Raw genomic sequence first — 13,246 nt, 5'->3', positions numbered from 1 at the left:
GGCTGACCAGAGTAAGGTGGGGCTGGTTCTGTGTCCATTCTCCTAATACATAGTAATAATAGTGATGGTATTCGTTAAACACTTACTGTGTTCCAGGCATTGTATTGGCTCTAGTTTGGATACAAGCAAATCGGGTTGGACACCGTCCCTGTCCCAAGTGAGGCTCTCACAGTCTAAATCCCCATTTTACAGATGAGGTAACTGAGGCCTAGAGAAGTGAAGTGACTTGCCCAAGGTCACACAGCAGACAAGTGGCAGAGCTGGGATTAGAACCCATGACCTTCTGATTTCCAGGCCCATCCTCTATCCACTACACCATGCTACTGCTTCTGGGTTCCAGATCACGAAACCTCTGGACCAGGAATGGCCACTATGGTTTGGGGCTGTAATAGTAGCATTAGCTGGATAATCGGGATGTTCTGCTGCAGACAGACCACACTGTCATTCAGCAACCAGAGTATCCCAGAGGTGCTCAAATTGATTGAAGATCAAAGAAGTAGAATAGCAAACTGCCAGGCTCTGTAGACAGCTGCTATTCAGGGTCTCATTGTACAGATATCTGCCAGCTATTCAACTGGTCTTGTCAATCAGTGGTATTGACTGAGCACTTAATGTATGCAAAGCACTGGACTAGCTGCCTGGGGAGATTACAACACAACAGAGTTGGTAGACATGTTCCCTGCCCACCAGAACTCTACATTCTAGTGGGACTCTCAGCCTCATTAATACCCAGGGTGCCAAAATTGTCTACAACTTCATCTTTAGACTGGGAGCCCCATGTAGGACAAGGACTGTGTCCAATCCCATTGACTTGTGTAATAATAATTATGGTATTTGTTCAGTGCTTACTATGTGCCAAGAACTGTTCTAAGTGCTGGGGTAGGTATAGAGTAATCAGGGTGTCCCACATGGGGTTCACACTTTTAATCCCCATTTTACAGATGAGGTAACTGAGGCACAGAGAAGTTAGGTAACTTGCCCAAGGTTAGGTAACTTGCCCAGAGAAGCAGCGTGGCTCAGTGGAAAGAGCACGGGCTTTGGAGTCAGAGGTCATGAGTTCCAACCCCGGCTCCGCCAATTGTCAGCTGTGTGACTTTGGGTAAGTCACTTAACTTCTCTGGGCCTCAATTCCTTCATCTGTAAAATAGGGATTAAGACTGTGAGCCCCCTGCAGGACAACCTGATCACCTTGTAACCTCCCCAGCGCTTAGAACAGTGCTTTGCACATAGTAAGCGCTTAATAAATGTCATTAAAAAAAAAGTTCACACAGCAGACAAGTGGCAGAGTCAGGATTAGAACCCACATCTTCTGACTCCTAAAGCTGGGCTTTTTCCACTAAGCCACGTTGCTTCTCTATCTATCCTAATGCTTAGAACAGTGCTTAACACATAGTAGACGCTTAAAAAATACCATGATTCCTTAATGAATTAATCTTTGATTGTGGAAAATAACAACCCACACTAGACTCAAAACTAATTCTGGTTACTACTTTGCTTTTCGGGCAGAGGACATAATAAATGAAGTGAGCAAATTCACTGCTGATACTTCTGTGTATATATATATATACATATATGTTAAGCACATAGTAGATGCATAAAAATACCATGATTCCTTAATGAATTAATCTTTGATTGTGGAAAACAACAACCCACACTAGACTCAAAACTAATTCTGGTGACTACTTTGCTTTTTGGGCAGAGGACATAATAAATGAAGTGAGCAAATTCACCTCTGATACTTCTGTGTATATATACACACACATTATATATATATATATATATATATATATATATATATATATATATATATATATATATAAAGCCCCTCCTTAACTTGAAATTTGCTTGTTTTCATGGTAACTCAACTCCAGCTCCATGTATATTATTATTATTATTCTATGATTGGGTTGATGTGCTACACTATAATCCCAGAGGCTCTAGAGAGAACAGGGTTGCTATTATGTTATCTGGTTTCAAACTCGACTAGAGCTTTTGAGGTTCACTACCTCTTTCATTACAATAATACCTGAGCTTTTGGGAGAGAGCCAACAGTTCCAAAGTTTAATTATCTTTGGGAAGGCATTCAGTTTTTCATCCTGTAAATATAAACACATACCAAACTCATGCTCTCCAGATTACCCAAGCAGACAGCTCCAGGCTCACTGCAGAGCTGTTACAAGTATCCAGCAATGCTATAACAGGGGGTTATCATGAGCTGTTAGTACCCTCCCTTACCTGAACACAAAGCAGAAAGCTAATACATCACCTGTACATCTGGAGTACTGAGAGTGGAGTTTTTCCACTACTCAAGGCTTTAAAATGTCCTTAGTGTCCTGTGAGACAGGAAAATACATATTTTCAAGTGAGGAAATCTTTGGTGCTCAAAGAATTTATTAATCATGAATATCTCTCAGGAATCAGAAACTGAAAGATTTATAGTTGCCATTTGAAAATAATTGCTGCCTGTTGGTCTGAAACGATCGAACCCTGGTGTTTCCCAGCTTCTGTTTTCTCTCCAGTTTCAATTGGTTGTTTACAGGATATTATCTGTGAGGAAATCACCTGGGAAGTAGAGTTCACTGCAGCAAATAACCTGGGCTTTGGACGGTGAGTGAGTGAGGGGGGTAAATGAAACAGAGTCAGTCAGACCACAAGAACACAGGGAAAAGAACCTGTCTGCCTTTCGATGTCTGGTATTGGGAGGTAGGAGACGACTGTTTTTCTCCACTTTCTCCATGGAGCAGTAGATGAGCGTTCAACTGGGATAGCCAGCTGCCTTTCCCAAATGTAGGAAACTGCATACCTGTTGGTGCCTGGCAAGCCGGGAGGGTGAAGTTGCTAACTCACTTTCCCTAACATTCTCTTCCTGACAAACACACCGCCGGCTGCACTCACTCCAGCACTTCTCAAACGGCTTCGATTTCTCCCTCGAGACGCTGAGGAATTAAGCAGTTTTACTGCTGCTTCTCATAAACGGCTTCCTTTGTGAAATGGTTATTTTCTAGTTCAGCTACATTCAGCCCTTGGCCCTCCACCCCTATCAGGTTGGTTTACAATCACTTTTGCATCTGTAAGCGTTTCTTCCAAGTACCATCTGGCCTTCCCAAAGGCGGGTCCTTCAGCTAATGGCTCATTTAGTGATCAATTTGTCAAGCAGTTCAGATATCTTTGAGTGCTGGGTGTGGTGTGGGTACTCAATGAATGCAGGATAGTTTCTGATATTGGACTGGAGGGTGGGCTCTGCCTGGTGGAATGTAGTTCTTGAGTTGGGGATATTATCCAGCTGAGAAAGGAGCTGGTTCTCCATTTTCATTTCAATCATGAATGAAAGAGCAAAAGTGAAATCCCTCTCTCCACCTGCTCATCTAGTTTTGGATTGAGGCTGTAGTGATTTTATAGCCAACATAATGGAATGATTTTCTATGCATGCTGTGGTTCTGGTATGGCACCTAGAGGGACATATGGACAGAGCATCAGCTAGCTAATGCTAGCATTATTGCATTATTACTATTATTATTATTTTAGCTGTATGAGGGAAAACACCATGCTGGGAAGAGGATGGCCATTAGAAGCATTATTTATATTAATGTCTGTCTCCCCCTCTAGACTGTAAGCTTATTGTGGGCAGGGAATGTGTTTACTGTTACATTGTACTCTCCCAAGCGCTTAGTATGGTGTTCTGTGCACAGTAATCTCTCAATAAATGATTGAATGAATGATGACAGCTGACTTTTCCCAGCCTCTGAAAAAGTTAAAAGTGCAAATCAAGAATGCCAAAGAAACAATCTCTGTTCAAAGAATGTTGAAAACTTTGAAGACATGAATCTGAAATGATCTGTCAAAGACTTAGAAGAATGGACTCCAACTGAACTTTAACTACTTTATCCTTCTTAAGCTGGAACAGGACTGCTGAACTGAGCAGTTTAAGATTCCCACAGCTGCACTAGCTATGTTTTCGTTCATGGTACTAAATTGTTTCCATTAGCCTGAAAAGGGTTATAAAACCTACAATCAATGTAGTTTCTGGGGCATTGTGTTTTGAATACCGTTTAATAGGGTGTGACAAAAACACATAATTTCTCCACATGTTCCCACATTGCAGCAGCAGATTCTGCGTGATGCCAGGCAAATATCAGAGATAGGAGAGAGATCTTGGGAGCTGGAGAGAGTGAATCAGTGTGAGACAACAAAGTTGCCCAGGGCCTGACAACAATGATGAGTGAAATGGAGGGCCTCAAAGCAGTAACCAAACCCTGGCATATTGGCCCTCCCCTCCACTTTTGCCAAAGCTAAACTAGTTGAATGGTTTCTTGCGTTGAGAATAAAATTGGGTTCAAAACTGGGAAAAGATGAAAGGGAACACAGATTGGCAGGACTTCTCTAAATAGCAACATTCAAACCTGGATTTGTGGATGTGGGTGTGTCTCAGGAGAGGAGTTTGGCTCTCTCTCCCTGAGCTGACAGGGAAGTGCTCTTCCAGCTCACTGCTGGAAAACTTTTTTGTTTTGTTTAATGAGTAGCCTTTTTTATTTTAATGAGCCCTTTTCTCAAAGGAGAGAGCAACTTAGCTGGACAAATGCTCCCAATCCATTTATGTCCTGCCACTACATTTTACTTACATTTTTTGCTCATACTGCATCTGGCAGCTAAGAACAGAGAGACTCTGGTGCTCATTAAAAATGGGGAAATTGCCTATTCAGGCAAGTTCCTCGTTTTGGGTTTTTGTAACACTTTAGGAAAGGGCCACATGAACTGTGGCCTGCTGAACCATCTTGTAAAACACCAAAGTGTCGGAAAGCCCATGATCTGTTCAAAAGCTTCCGCTCCCCCCAGACTTACTCCCATCCCATCCCGATGCCCACTCCCAAGGTGGCTCAGCAGCTGAGGATGTGGTACTAATCAACAGTTAGACATGCTTTCCTAATATGCCTTTGCTGAGATTGAATGCTCTAGTTTGTGACTAGAGTTTTTGTTGGGTGGGTCATTAATGGCCAATCGAGGTTCCTGATCTGTGCGTGCAAGTGGCCAAAGGCCATCACAAGTGTAATAGGCAAGAAGGGCTCCTAGGTCACCTTCATTGAGTCCTCCTTTCACAGTTTGTCTGTGGGGACAGAGGCATGTATTATGTGTTTTGGCATCAGCCATGTGGCCCCAAATCTCTGCATTCATGCCTCACGGGAAGTAAAAGAAGGCCCACAGAGAAGACTTCTCCACATGGAAACTTTCTGCCCTCTAGGAAATGAACGAATGATCCCAGCCCATCCCCAGCTCCAGCTCTAGTCCCAACTCAGCCTCAACCTTAGCCCCAGGACCATCATCATCCTCACCATCAATAGCATTTATTTAATGCCTAATGAGTAGAACACTGTGTTGAGCACCTATCGTACCAAGTGCCTACTGTTTGCAGGGCAGTGTACTGGATGCCTTCTGGGTGTGGAGCATTGTAAAGGGTGCTTATTGTATGTGGGGTCTTTACTGAGTGCCTCCTGTGGGCAGGGCACTGTAATCAATCAATCCATAGTATTTATTGAGCATCTACTGTATGCTTGGGAGAGTACAATGGATATAGGAAACATGATTCCTGTCCACAAGGAGCTTACAATCTATCGGGCAAGACAGGCACATCATAATTTACTGATGGAAAGAAGAAGTGTATAAATTACTGAGTATGCCAGTGGATATGTCTTTGGGTAGCCGAAAGATGTTTCTCTTTAGGTGTGGTTTCAGAAATACCAATGGAGGTCACTTCCTCAAAGCAAAAAGAAAAAAAAAAGATTACTAAGACCTAGAAAGATAAAGGATGGAGAGAGACAAGGAAAAATAAAGGATTGTCACCTGGCTGCAATCAATGTCAGGGTGGAGGAATTGTGGGAGGAGCAGGGTTCATGGTTCCCCGCCTCAGGCAGGATTCCAGACTGCCCTGTTTTTAAAAGCCTCCAGGTTCCCAAGGACCCTTTAGTTAGGAAGTTCTTTCTTGTTTCACTTTGAACCTAGTTTGTCTTTTTCATGTCTCAGCAGAGATGGTATCTTCTCTGTCTGAACATTAATTTGTCATATACTTTCTGGGGCGGAAGAAACCACCATATAATTCACAGTACAAGAAAGAGCTGTTGAAATTTCAGAATGGAGATGGAAGCAAATATCTGCTGATGATTTCTTTGAACACTACTTGGCCATGGTTTATTGTTTTTCTATCGTGTTTGACCTGGGCATACAGTGCTTAGCACATAGTAAGCATTTAACAAATATCGCAATGATTGCAATTTTGTTTAACACTACTAAAACTAGTACCGGCATTTTGCAAATGCTTCCTTTTCAGGAAAGGCCTTCAGAGGTGTGGAAAACATCCTACTATATTAGTTTTTGAAAGCAAACTTTGAACAGACACAAGCAAAGGGATAAAATGAGTGAAAGAATGAAGCACCCTCTTTGGGCTCAGCCAATTGGCAGGCAAGCATCTTAATAACAATAATACTAATAATAGTGATAATGATAATTGTGCTATTTGATAAGCATTTGCTCTGTGCCAAACACTGCAGTGAGCACTGAGGTAGCACTGGGCAGCTTGGTATAGAGAAGCAGCGTGGCTCAGTGGAAAGAGCACGGTCTTTGGAGTCAGAGGTCATGGGTTCAAACCCCGGTTCCTCCAATTGTCAGCTGTGTGACTTTGGGCAAGTCACTTAACTTCTCTGTGCCTCAGTTACCTCATCTGTAAAATGGGGATTAAGACTGTGAACCCCCAGAGGGACAACCTGATCACCTTGTAACCTCCCCAGCACTTAGAACAGTGCTTTGCACATAGTAAGTGCTTAATAAATGCCATCATTATTATTATTATAGTGGATAGGGCGCGGGCCTGGGAATCAGAAGGACCTAGGTTCTAATCCTGGTTCCACCTCTTGTCTGCTGTGTGACCTTGGACAAGTCACTTCACTTCTCTGGGCCAATGCTTAGAACAGTGCTTTGCACATAGTAAGTGCTTAATGAATGCCAGCATTATTATTATTATAGTGGATAGGGCACGGGCCTGGGAATCAGAAGGACCTAGGTTCTAATCCTGGTTCCACCTCTTGTCTGCTGTGTGACCTTGGACAAGTCACTTCACTTCTCTGGGCCAATGCTTAGAACAGTGCTTTGCACATAGTAAGTGCTTAATGAATGCCAGCATTATTATTATTATAGTGGATAGGGCACGGGCCTGGGAATCAGAAGGACCTAGGTTCTAATCCTGGTTCCACCTCTTGTCTGCTGTGTGATCTTGGACAAGTCACTTCCCTTCTCTGGGCCTCAGTTACCTCATCTGTAAAATGGGAATTCAGACTGTGAGCCCTACGTGGGACATGGACTGTGCCTGGCACATAATAAGTGCTAAACAAGTACCACTTTTAAACAAAAAGAGGTAATTATAGGACAATCAGATCAGAGTCCTTAGTCTATATGGGGCTCACAGTCTAAACGAGGAGGGAGAACGGGCACTTAAATGTGGAAGCAGATCTTTCCAGGGACCCATTTCTTCTTCCTGATGAGGACTCGGCCTCTTCTGCTTTGTTTTCGCCCATGTGGTCAAGCCGGACTTCTCACCCACACTTCGGCGCTTCCTCTTTGTGGTCCTCTTTGAGATCTGCTTCTCCTGCCTGGTGGCTTACATCTTCGCTCTCAACCCCCTGGCAAGAAAGACCCATGGCCCCCGGGGCTGGGTGATTTTTGCAGTGACCTGCCTGTCAGTCGCGGTGGAAGAGGTCATCAACAATAAGTTGTTGATAGTCACTCTGGTCCGGGCCGGAAGTCACGTCAGGCTTCCCGGTAACAACATTGGCAGTGGCGGGGGTTTGGTGGGGTGGGCGGGGGGCCTCATGCGACTTGGCCAATGTGGATTTTGTCATGGCACCCATCTACATGATGCTTCTCCTGCTTGTGGGTTTTGTTAGAGCCTGGCCCACTCTCTGCGGCAGCTTCAAGTGCTGGTAGAAATACAGGATCTTCCTGCTGTTCACCACCACCATGTCCCTCACTACTTGGGTGGTCTGGATTGTAATAATAATAATAATAATAATAATAATAATGTGGTATTTAATAATAATAATAATAATGGCATTTATTAAGCACTTACTATGTGCAAAGCACTGTTCTAAGCACTGGGGAGGTTACATGGTGATCAGGTTGTCCTACGGGGGGCTCACAGTCTTAATCCCCATTTTACAGATGAGGTAACTGAGGCATAGAGAAGTTAAGTGACTTGTCCAAAGTCACAGAGCTGACAATTGGCAGAGCCGGGATTTGAACCCATGACCTCTGACTCCAAAGCTTGGGCTCTTTCCACTGAGCCACACTGCTTCTAAATGCTTAGTATGTGCCAAGCACTGTCATATACATCTAATGAGAATGAACACCAAACGAGTACCACCTGGGACAGTGCCACTCTGGCCATTGCTCTGGCTGCCTAAGTCTGATCCTTTGCCTTCTTCTATGTCACCCCAATATCTCTCAGATGACCAAGCTGAGCCCTGAGAAGAGTAATCAAGAGGATGGATAACCCATCCCAAAAGAGCAGAAGGCTCTAAGAGAAGCAGCATGGCCTAGTGAATAGAGCATGGGTGTTAAGAGTCATAAAGACCTGGGATTAATCCCAACTCCACCACTTATCTGCTCTGTGAACTTGGGCAAGCCATTTAACTTCTCTGTGCCTCAGTTACCTCTACTGTAAAATGGGGATGTATTGTGAACCCCATGTGGGACATGGCATGTGTCTAATCTAATTAGCTTGTATCTACCCCAATGCTTAGTACAGTGCCTGATACAGTATAAGCACTTAACAAAATAGAAAGCAGCATGGCATAGTGGATAGAGCATGGGCCTGGGAGACAGAAGGTGATGGGTTCTAATCCCGGTTCTGCCACTTTTCTGCTTTGTGGCTTTGGGTAAGTCATTTAACTACTCCGTGCCTCAGTTACATCATTTGTAAGATTTATTGCTTTATTGCTGTATTGTACTTTCCCAAGTGCTTAGTACAGTTCTCTGTACACAGTGAGTGCTCAATAAATACTATTCAATGAATGGGGATTAAAACTGTGAGCCCCATGCGGGAAAGGGACTTTGCCTAACCTGATTTGCTTGTATCCACCCCAGTGCTTAGTACAGTGCCTGATGCATAGTAAGCGCTTAATACCACAATTATTATTGTCATGATTATTATTATTAAATACCATTAAAAAACGGCTCAGAGCATGTTTATGGAAAACAATGCTTTCTCTGTGACCGAGTCTTCCTCTGCCAAGAAGCCTGGGACACTGTGCACTGAGTATAATGGATAGATGCTGACAAGCATGTACCAGCTAACAGAGATGGCCCTGTTGCACAAAGGCCTCTCTGAAGGGGCCCTGTGACATCATCCTGCCCTGGGCCACCACCAACATCAAGGTGATGGGCAGTGCCAACCCCACCCTGAGGGCTGAAGACTTGTTTGCCGTCCAGAGCCACCAGGCCCCCGGGATGCACTGGGACAAGTACTCGCCGATCTATGCCAACCCCAGGGAGGAACAAGCAGTCAGCATGGGGCAAGCCTCTGACCTGGGATTAGGACTCCTGGGCTCTCACCACTAATGACTTGCTGGACAGCCTTGAGGGAATCTACTGGCATAGCTCTCTGTGCCTCAGTTTCCTCTCTGCCAGCGTGTCACCCTTTTCATTCATTCAATCATATTTATTGAGCACTTACTGTGTGCAAAGCACTGTACGAAGCACTTAGGAGAGTACAATTTAACAATGAACAGACACCTTTCCTTCCTCAGGCTCAGGCTCTGTGGCAGAGAGGTGAGCCCTAGGGTGCTTCCACCACAGAGCCCTGCACATAAAGCCTCTGCTGCCATGGGGCATCCCTGGGCTGCCACTGCAGTTCTTTTTTCCCCAACACCCTCTCCTCCCCAACTCCAAACCATGGTCTGGGTTGAACTCCACAGTACGGAGATGGGGGATCCAAGCGTCACTCCCACAGTCTGGGATGAGCCCTGTGGCGCAGAGAGGGGGCTCGGAGATGACACTTCCCCTCCCCTCCCCCGTCCCCCCAGGCCTGTGGCACATCCTGAGGACCTGAGCCACTGCCGTTCTGGATGCCTGCACGCAGCTCCTCGACCCCCTACCAGTCTGGGGACCGGCTCCAGCAGCCCTAGACCACCGTCCCCTTCTGTCACACATACACTCCAACACCGTAGACCATGATGCATCCCACAGCCCTGCCCCTGGGTGCAGCCTGCAGTGTCTCCTGGAGCTGCTGCTGCTGCAGACCACCTCCAACTCCTGCCCCAGCCCAGCTTGGGGTTGACCTTAGCGCCCCATTTTTCCTCAATGTCTTGGGATTTGAAGGATGCCCCCCAGACCACGTGGCTCCAAGATGGTGGATTGGGCCATGAGGTGGAGATGTATGGGATAGTTGGAGGAGGGATCAAGAGTGGTGAATGGGTACCATTGCCCCCTTCCTGCTCAGCCACCAATGAGAAGCCACGGAACCCTGCTTACAGCATGGGTACTCATGATGGTTCGCTCCCTTGGGAGCATCTTCGTTAGGGCCAAGAGAAACAGACTGGGTCAGCTCGGTGTGGATGTGTTCAAGCTTCATGGAAGCGGCCTGCGCTCAGTACCTGGACTGCTAGGCATATGCTGAGCCCTGCTGGGGAAAAATGGGGTTAAAGGTGCCTGACCTGGAGTGAGCTCTTGTGTCTATGTTCCCTATGCCTCCCCTCTCTTGTAGTGGTAGCAGTGCAGATTAGAGCCCTAGCCACCTCTCTGCCTCACAGTGTTTTGAGTATAGGGAGCCAGCTCTGGGTGCCATGCTGAGAGATACTCAGAGCATCAAATGCTCAGCTACAGGGTGTTTTCTCCTCATTACCGCTGGCTCCACCCTCCCACCTTCCATACGGCTTGGAGGTGCCCATGAGCTTGTTGGCTGACAGTCCTCAGAGCTGACTTCACTGTTCTGGGCTGTGCTCCTCTGTGAGGAATGGGGGTGTCTGATCAATCAATCATATTTATTGAGCACTTACTGTGTACAGAGCACTGTACTAACTGCTTAGGAGAGTACAAGAAAATGATATAACAGAGCTGGTAGACACAATTCACACTCTCAATGAGCTAACAGTCTGGAGAGCTTACAGTCTAGAGATAAAATGCATTATTGCTGTAGTATTTTGGGGGGACCTATGGCGTTCCGATCCAGGCTGCCAACAACTCTTAAGACCCTCTCCTCCTTCTCTTTAACTCTTCTCCTCTTCTGGACTTCCAGTGTACCTCTTTGAGACTAATGCTTCCCCTCGAGACTGTAAGCTCCTTGTAGGCAGGGATCATATCAACCATGTCTGTTGTAGTATACTTTCTCAAGTGCTTAATACAGTGCTTTGCATACAGCAAGTGTCCAATAAATACCAATGATAGATTGATTAGTCACATTTTACAGAGGGAAAAACTAAGGCACAGAGAAACTGTGACTTACCCAAGGTCACACAGCAAGTAAATAGCCAAGGCAGAATTAGAACCCAGGTCCTCTGGGTTTCAGGACTGTGCTCTTTCCACTAGGCCATGTTGCTTCTCTTGGGAAGGGTGGCTGGTCACCCATTTATTTTTATAACAGATAGTGTGGGGTTTTTAAAAAAATTTTCAGCACCAAAACTCCCTCTGTGATGACTTCTGCCACCAGATTCTGTGGCTCAGATGCTGCATCAGACTTTACCCTGACCTGGGAGAGGGATGTAAAGACTCTGGAACAAATGAGGGGTTTGAGGATTCTCCCTCCCCCCTCCACTGTCACGCCCCCCTCCCCTGCCAACTACCACCCATCTTACACGCCCAATGTGAGCTAAAGGGGAAACATAGATGTAAGCAGTTATGTTAAAAGTTAGCGAAGACTGAATGAGTAAGTGGAATATCTAAACCAATAGGTTTCAGTGCTATAGGTGGATAATGAGGGGTTCTGATTAGTGAGATGTGGAATAACTGAGAAAGAGTTCTGAAAGAGGTGGGTTTTTAGGAAAGTGGAGGTGGATGGGCAACCACAAGAGGTTCTTGAGGAGTGGGGAAACATGAAATGAACATTTCTGTAGAAAAATGATCTGGGCAGCAGACTGCAGTATGGACTGGAGTGGGGAGAGACAGGAGGTTGGGAGGTCAGCAAGGAAGCTGATACAGTGATAGTGATACTCTGGGATAGTGTGAAATCCACGTCCCTCTGGAAAATGACCCTCCCAAAGTGAGCCACATACATCTCTTTGATGGGTGTACAGGAAGAATGCAAAGGACCCCCCCCCCCCACCCCCCGCAATCCTGGGATGTTAAGCCCCCTTCCTTCCCTGTCCTCATTGGTGCTCAGAGCTGGGGGAGAGAAAGAGGTGCAGTGAGGAGAGGGAACCAGGAGAATGCCTTTGCAGTCTTACTGAAGGGAAGCCTCAGGGTGTGATAGGAGTGCAATATTATAGAGTAAGAACTTGGTGGAGTCTCTGCTAGGACTTTGAAATGTTTTTGTTGTTAGCAGGATTTTCAGTGTGATGATTCCCCATTCTGACCCCAACTGGATGCAAGGAAAGGTGGCATTTCTGAATAGTTCCCCAGTAGGATGCAGCTTCCTGCTGCCTTTCCCTACAGAGAAAAACAGAAGCTTTTGAGCCGAACCACAAGTTTGAAATGACATGTACGTGCAAATTAAGTGTTACCGCATCAAAGAACAATTTTAGAGTCTGCTGTTGATTCCGCTCCCAAGGAGTAGGGAGAGAGATTCAAGTTGTCTCTGATTATAGACCTTTTTCTGGGTGGAATCCTGTTTTTCCATAGCCTACATGGAGTCTGGTTCAGGTTCTCTCAAATACCATTGGCTCCTCCAGTGTGGCCTCCAGGGAAGCTAATTGCTAACCATTTTCCAGGTGGAGTCATTTCTATTGGCAGAATTTTTTGTCACAGAGAAGGTTTTTCTTTTTGAGGGAGATTTAATTCCTCTAATGGACACTGTTAAAATTTCAAAAGCTGTTAGAATGATTTCTAATCTCCAGAAGAGTGTTTCCAGGGAAGATTATTACGTTTTCTTGGAGGATGCTTTTCTGCTCTGCTTCAGTTCTGTTTTTCTGATTTGTCAGGTTTTACATTTGATAACATTCCTAATGCCCAGTGTGTAATGTTTATGGATTCAAGTGGATGGGCAGAAGTCAAATTTTGAACGAGGACTTGGCTGACTGAAGATGAACATGTGCTACTGATGATCCCTTTTCTG

The 13,246-nt window shown here is 45.4% G+C and overlaps 1 pseudogene; it reads left to right on the top strand.

Annotated features, from left to right (window-relative positions):
* The first annotated feature begins 7,480 nt into the window (after positions 1 to 7,480).
* Positions 7,481 to 12,884, top strand: LOC119947877 (annotated as a pseudogene).
* Positions 12,885 to 13,246: the final 362 nt, after the last annotated feature.

This window comes from Tachyglossus aculeatus, chromosome X4 (assembly GCF_015852505.1).
Source record: "Tachyglossus aculeatus isolate mTacAcu1 chromosome X4, mTacAcu1.pri, whole genome shotgun sequence".
NCBI classification, from domain to species: domain Eukaryota; kingdom Metazoa; phylum Chordata; class Mammalia; order Monotremata; family Tachyglossidae; genus Tachyglossus; species Tachyglossus aculeatus.
This window is presented reverse-complemented; position numbering and strand designations above follow the sequence as displayed.